Source organism: Nicotiana tomentosiformis, chromosome 11 (genome assembly GCF_000390325.3).
Source record: "Nicotiana tomentosiformis chromosome 11, ASM39032v3, whole genome shotgun sequence".
Classification (NCBI taxonomy): domain Eukaryota; kingdom Viridiplantae; phylum Streptophyta; class Magnoliopsida; order Solanales; family Solanaceae; genus Nicotiana; species Nicotiana tomentosiformis.
In genome coordinates, this window is record NC_090822.1 from 74,378,922 (window position 1) to 74,386,241 (window position 7,320).

Sequence of the window (7,320 nt, forward strand, 5' to 3'; positions counted from 1 at the left end):
AACGACCCTATAACGGTGTTTTGATGGCTCTGATAGGTTCGTATCGTGATTTTTGACTTGGGCGTATGTACGGAATCGATTTCTCAGGTCCGTAGGTTGATTTGTGTTGTTTTACCGAAAGTTTGCAATTTAAAGGCTTAGTATTTTTTATAAGTATGACCGTATGTTGACTTCATAACTATCGTATTTTAATTTTTGTTTTGAGACTTGGAATAAGTCTGTTTTGTCATTTGGAACTTGTCCGCAATGTTTGGCGTCATTCCGAGTTGATTTGATAGGAATCAGACGAGTGGTTGTGTTTTTTAGAAGTTCTTGAGTTTTATGTGGAATTCATGTGTTTTGAGGTCCAATTCGTGGGTTCGGAAGTTATTTTGATGATTTGATTGCACGAGAGAGTTCGTGTTATATTTTTAAACTTATGTTGATGTTTTGTTTGGAGCCTAGAGGGCTCGGGTGAGTTTCGAACGCGTTGCGGAGTGTTTGATAGATTTTAAGTTCTGCTGGTTTTGCACAGATGCCTCAGGTCTCGCATTTGTGAGATTAAGATAGAAATTACGATATTAAGTTGTAGACTATTATGTTCGCATTTGTGAACCAATAGTTCATATTTGCGAAGGTGGGGCTGGGCCAAGTTGTCTCGCATTTGCGATCAGTCACGTCACATTTGCGAGGTGTCCATTATTCGCTATTGCGAACATTATGTCGCATGTGTAGCAGGTATGTGGTTTTTTGCTTTTGCGATGGATTTTTTGCTTTTGTGGAGCTCGCATTTGCAAACTCAATGTCGCAATTGTCACACCTGCGACAAAAAGATAAGGGAAAGGATTTTTGCTCTCATTTTCATATTTTGGAACCCTAAACTCGGCAAGAGGTGATTTCAAAGAGGGATTTTCATCTACAAACTTTGAGTAAGTTAGTCTAATCTATTTCTAATCATATTCCATCAATATATCTTAGATTTTAACATCAAAATCATGTGATTCAAAGTGAAACTTTGTAAAACTTTGTCAAGTTTTTGAAAAATGAGGATTTGAGTTTTGAGAGTATATTTGGACTCGAATTTTGAAACTAGTCATATATGTGAACTCATGGGGTCATAGGTAGTTGGAATTTACCATTGGACCCGAGTTTTGACCGGGCGAGTCCCGAGTTGATTTTTATTGACTTTTGAGCAATTGTGTAAAATCGTAGCTTTAATTATTGGAATTATTTTTTCCTGCATTATTTGATGTTATTAAGTCGATTTTGGCTAGATTTGTGTCGAGCAAAGGTGAATTTTGAAAGCTATTTTAGAGTGTTTATTGAGGGCTTTTGAGGTAAGTATCTTTCCTAACATTGTGGAGGAGGGAGCTACCTCGGGGGTATTGGTTTGTTTGCACTCTTTGAACTATGTGAAATACGTGTACACGAGGTGACGAGCGTGTACACAGATTATGTGTGGAAATTTGATCGACTTAAACTCTTAGGTTCTCATGTACATTAAAAATGAAGTTGTCTCACCATGTTATATCCTCCATTGCCAGAGTTACCCTTGCATGTCTTATTTGAAGTTGATTGGTTCATGTTCTACCTTTGTTTCCAGATATACTCTTATATGCCTTAATTGAAGTTGTTACCTCTTTCCTTGCCATGTATCACTTCCATAGTGGATTATCCTTAATTGAAGTTATTGGTATCTTCTCCATTATTGACTTATCCTTATTTGAAATCGTTATTACATGTTATCTCTCTTATCATTGAGTTGTAATTATTTGGAATCGTTGTTACATGTTATTTGTCTTATCGTTGGGTCATTCTTATTTGGAATCACTGTTACATGTTATCTCTCTTATTGTTGAGTTACCCCTAGTTGATATCGTTGTTTACACACTATCCCTCTCAGTGTTGAGTTATTCTTGTCGAAACCATTATCACTTGTTATGTCTTTCATTGTGAGGTCATTTTTCCGATTCTTTGTGTTTGTAATTCTTGTATTGATTTACTTGCGGTACTCTCATGTTATTATTGTTGTTATTTTTGTACTCAGTGTTGTTGAGCCGAGGACTATGTGTGGTTGTGGTATTGGAATTATTTTGAGGAAATATTGTGGTATATGGGCACATGTGGTGCAAGTCATTATATTGTGTTGTTATGTTTTTGGCACATGTGATATTGTTGAGAGGATTGTCGGGGTGTTCGCACGTGAGTTGTCCGTGCTATTGTTATTGACAATTGCACATGTGGCATGACAGGGTGGGATATATATATATATATATATATATATATATATATATATATATATATAGTGTGTGTGTGTGTGTGTGTGTGTGTGTGTATGTGGATTTGCTCATGTGGCGAGACAACGCGAGAATACTATTATGCCCATGCGGCGAGACAAGGCGGGCATTTACTTTATTATTGCGCATGTGGCGAGACAAGGTGGGCTATGTCTGGGATGATTTGTGATAACTTGTGATGGACTAGGGGCATTGTTATTGATGATATTTGTGTAGTGGTGTTCCTACCTTGTGTGAGTTATGGATTTTACATTTTGTTGTGTTGTTTCCTATGTGCCATTCATTGTCTCTACTCTTACTTGTTGACTCGAGTTGTGATAGAACACTTGCACAAGCTTACACGTAATTAATCACTCATATCGATTTAAGAAGATGAATCCTAATGGTTATTGATCATTTGCATGTATTCTCGTTTACCTTCCTTCTATGTGAGAGTTGTATTAGTGGCACGTGAGTTGTCCGTGTGATTATGAGTTATTGTTATTATTGGCATATGAGTTGTCCGTGCGGATATGAGGTATTGTCACTCTCTTAGCACGTGAGTTGTCCGTGCAGATATGAGGTATTTATGTTATTGGCACGAGAGTTGTCCGTACAACATGTGAGTTGTTCGTGCAGTTGTGATTTGTAATGTGGGCACAAGATGCTAAGTGATTAGGGTTCGTGAATTGGGACATGTGATAGGTGTGGTACCTCAGGCAAAATTCTTGAATAAATCTTGTGTGAAAGCGGTTGTTCTTATTGAGTTGTTACTTATTTTTCTTTACTTGGTTTTACCGGACTTAAACTGTGTTCAGCTTACTCTTCGGCGTTATTTCCTGTTGTGCCTTATTGCTAATTGTTGCTTCAAGTTTTATATTGCAAGTATTGTTTTGTTATTTTACCACGCTTAGCTTTATATTGATATTGTTCCCTGTTAGTTTCACATTCATACTTGTACAGGTTATTAAGTTTAGTAGGTATATTGACTGTCCCTCGTCACTACTCCATCGAGGTTCGTCTTGATACTTACTATAAGGACCCGACCAGTCATTTTGAGCATTTGCACTTTGCTCAGTGGTTTGAGGGCATGAGTAGCTCCGTATTATGTATTACGACTTGTGTGTATTGTCGGTTTCGATTTTCGAGTGATTCGGAATTAGTTTGGAAGAATGAATTTCATTGTTGAAGCTTTAAGTTGAAAGAGTTGACCAAGTTTGACTTTCGTATATTTGACCCCGGAACAGAGTTTTGATGGTTCCGTTACGTCCGGATGGTAATTTTGGACTTGGGCGTAAACCCGAATTTGCATTTGGGTGTTTGTAGAAGATTTCGGCACTATTTGGCAAAAGTTGAAAATTTGAAGGTTTGGAATGTTCATAAGTTTGACCTAGAGTTGACTTTGATGATACTGGGTTCGAATTGTTGTTCCAAGAGTTGGAATAGGTTTGTTATGCATTTGGAACTTGTATGCAAAATTTGAATTCATTCCGGATTGGTTAGGCTTCAATTGGACACTTGGTTCATATGTGTGATTTGAGGCCTCGAGTAGGTCCGTAATATGTTTTGAGACTTGTTGGTATGTTCGGACGGGGTCCCGAGGGGCTTGGGTGAGTTTTGGGGTTGTTTCAGACCATTTTTAGGCATTTTTAGTTGATGTTTGGCTATAGCAGTGTGCAGCGCGATCGCGGACTTTGGGTCACATTCGCGAAGAGCAAAATGCAAAAATAGGGCATGTGAATCACGTTCGCGGAGAGACCTTCGCGTTTGCGAAGATGAAATTCTACTATCACTAAGCCGACTTTGGAAGCTTTTATCTTGCAATCTATAAGGAATTTGAAGATGATCTAAAAACAAAAATTGTAGCCCTTGGTGTATAGTTTTCAGAAAATCAAACCATGTATCATTTGGAGTTTTGTACAGAATCTTTTGGCTATTATACTATAGGCTTTCTAGAATATTTTAGCAAGCTTGTTGGAGTTTGTTTATCGCGATCGCGGGGAAATGGTCGCGATCGCGAAGGGTAAAAATTGAGCTGGAATTTTTTTTAATCGCGTTCGCTAAGAGGGACCCTGGTAGTGCATTAAAATATCAAATTTCGGGATTTTTGAGTTCATTTTAGCATATTTGAGCTATGGAGCTCGGATTGAGGCAATTTTCACCATATGGATTGGGGTAAGTGTTTTATAATTAGTTTTGATTATATTCCGTGATTCCATCTTTGTTTTGGGAATTTAATTGATGATTTCAAAAAAGAAATTGTGGACATTGTCTAAACTTTCCTAAAGTGAATTTTTGAGTTTTGAACATCGATTCAGAGTCGGATTTGGTGAAATTAGTATGACTGGACTCGTAATTGAATGGGTTGTCGGATTTTGTATGTTTTGTCTACTTCCGAGGTGCGGGCCCAGGTTTGACTTTTTAGTTGGTTTTGAGTAAATGTGTAAATACTTGACCTTTATCTTTTGAAAATATTTCCTTATGCATTATTTGATTTTTTTGAGTTGCTTTTGGCTAATTTTGAGCAATTCAGAGGTTGATACACGCGAGATAGCATTTTTAGATTATTGTTTGGCTTGCTCGGTATTAGATTCTGCTTGTTTGGGATAAGTAACTTATTTAAACTTGGATTTGAGGGTATTTAACCCCTGGGAATTGCGTTATAAGAGTTGTATTGAGGTGACGCACATGCTAGTGACGAGCATATAGGCGTGCACCGAGGAAATCATGATTTTAGTTGGCTATTAGAGTGTGCCCCGACTTCTTTTGTTATTACATCTTGTTACCTCAATGTTCTCCCTACTTGTTGACTATATGAGCTATGAACCATGTTAGAAATCATGTTTAGGCTATATGCTCATTCTGTTGGGACCCACTGAGGTCATCTTTGCTGTTGAGTTATTTGCTTAAATTGAAATTACATACTCAGTCATATTCATTAATTTGCATATCATATCTCAATCTCTATTATCATTTGTTTTCATATCATGTTATCATTGTTTGCGCTGATTGGCATGAGATTTGTGAGCCCGAGAGACTGGAGAGATTGTGAGTGATACTTATAGGATCGGGTTACATGATATAATATGTTTTATTGATTCATGATGGGATCGGGTTGCACGCCGCAACAGGTTTTATTGATGTATGATGGGATCGGGTTGCACGCCACAGCCGGCCATGTTGGCTTATATTAGCGCTTGGGCAGGATCCGCCCCTCCGGAGTCTGACATACCAACAGTGAGCGCAGGTACCGAGTGTCTAGTGATTGAGTGCCGTGAACTGAGTTATTGAGTGTACCGAGTGATTGAGGGTCAAACAATGAGATTGAGTACTCTGAGAGTGTGAGTACATGAATTTATCACAGTGATGCATTACATTTGACATGCGTACTTGGCATGTAGGCATAACGATGCATTTCCTCATGCTAAATAGTATTGTAACATTCATGACTTTACATGCACATTGACATGTAGGCATAGAGATATACTTTCGTCATGCTATCTGAGAATGAAATATCTTATCTGTTGTTGAATGCTTTTGGGAAAAATCACAGTTTTTCTGATATGCTCATATTTTGGTGATTTCGGTAAAAGATTTGGGTTTTACTATTATACCTGAAAAGCATGCCAATTTTCCCGTAATTGTGAATGAGCTAAGCATCATATCTTTGAGTTATTACTTGGACATCTTTTATTATATTGTTACAAGTTGTTCTCGGCTATTGGCGTTGGACTACGACCGTTGTCTGAGCTCGTCACTGCTTTCAACCTAAGGTTAGGTCTATTACTTACTGAGTACATGGGATTGGTTGTACTCATACTACACTTTTGTACCTTGCGTGTAGAGTTTGGAGCTGATGTTGGTGCGTATGGTGGGAGCTGGCATTGGTGATGTACCTGTATTCCGGTTATAGCTGCCTCTTATTCTTGGTAGCTTTAGATTTATAAATCTGTTTATGTATATTTCGAACAGATGATGTATTTATTTTATACCAGCTTGTAAACTCTAAATCATAGAAGCTCATGATTTGTACTACCAATCCTTGGAAATTTTGTATAAAATTTCAGTTATTACATCATTTAGTTTCTCAGTAAATCGCATTTGAATTGGATTGTTGCTAATTGGCTTACCTAGCGGTTTGGTTTAGGTGCCATCACAACTAGTTGGATTTTGGGTCGTGACACTTACTGGGTACCGCCGTTGTATACTCATACTATGCTTTCTACACATTTTTGTGCAGATCCAAGTACTTCAGAGTTTTTTTATCGTTAGCTAGTTGATCGGGCATTGCTGTGGAGACTCAAGGTATACTTGCCATCGCGTTCGCAGGCCTTGGGGTCACCTTCTAAAGTTATTTTGTACAGTTTATTTTTATTCCAGAACAATTGTACTTAGAAATTTTCTAGTGAACTCGGTAGAGCTTATGACTTGTACTACCGGTTTTGGGATATTGTATCATGTTAGGATTGTTGGTTATTTTTATATAGAAATATATGATTTTTGTTTAATAGTTGTTTTGGTTAAATTCTGTCATTAATTCAATAAGTATTAGGCTTACCTAGTCTTAGAGACTAGGTACCATCACGACATCCTACGGAGGGAAAATTGGGGTCGTGATAGGCAGCTACCTCGTAGTCTCCCAAAAGCTGGAAACAACTCAAGTCTGAAAATCTCCTCGACTAGATGTACCTGGGTCTGCACACGAAGTAAAGAGTATAGTATGATTACAACCGACCATATATACTTAATAAGTAACAATACTTACCTTGGGCTGGAAACATTGACAAGCTCAGAATAATAGTCAAAGCCAATACCAATAATTGATAGCAGTTCAGAATATGAAGGATAAACCGTAGAAACAGTATTTCAGTGATATCATGTTCAACTTGTTCACAATTTTGAAATTAGACATACTTTCAAGTATAACAGTTAAAGTCCAACACAGATAAAGTAGGCCAATTATGAGTTAACATGAGAAAAGTACATCCCTATTCCTACATGTCAAGTATACATGTCAATCAATAATATCACAGTGGATCCATAAAAATATTTACACTTTAGCATT